Here is a 683-nt window from a genome sequence, read left to right on the forward strand (position 1 = left end):
TGGGAATTACTACACCACACTGACCTGGGTGTCTTCACACACTAGCGAGAGAGCTGCGTTCTGCTGCGGGTAGCCGGCGCTCAACAATGATGAAAGGTAGGCTGTCGCACACAACCCACTCGATCCACCGGTACAGATCCCTCGTTCTCGCGCTCACTAGATGTAGGCGTAGTAGTGGATTCTGGCGGTGCTTACAGGGCATCTTGCTCGTAGTCTTCGTGGTTGCGCCGCAGGTGGTTTAGCAGGTTTGTGTAGCCGTTTCCCTTCTTGTACTGCTTGTCTTAGGTGGTTCACTTGAAAAAACCACTGCCCACGTCAGTGAAGAGCATGGTGCAGATTTGGCTGCTTGTGAGGACCATGGTGGACAGGAGGGGCGACAAGTTGAGCTGTTGTGGTGTGAAACAGGTAAAAAAAAAAATGAAAATGGTGGATCTTCTGCTTGGTTTGACTAAAGTCTGATCATTGGTGGTGGACGCTCATAGGACATTGGTGGTTGATCTCAATAATTCAGGTGTTAATTATGTACAATTCAAAATATAATTGAGCCGACAGAATTAATAATTGAATTAAAGTATTCGAATGTATTCAAAAGGGTATCACTTTTTTTGGGAGCCCTGTGATGGAGTCCTGTGATATCGTACCCGATTCCTGCTTGATGGTGGTTTGATAGTATAGTTTGGTCA

The sequence above is a fragment of the Phytophthora parasitica genome (genome assembly GCF_000247585.1).
Source record: "Phytophthora parasitica INRA-310 unplaced genomic scaffold supercont2.44, whole genome shotgun sequence".
Taxonomy (NCBI): Eukaryota; Oomycota; class Peronosporomycetes; order Peronosporales; family Peronosporaceae; genus Phytophthora; species Phytophthora nicotianae.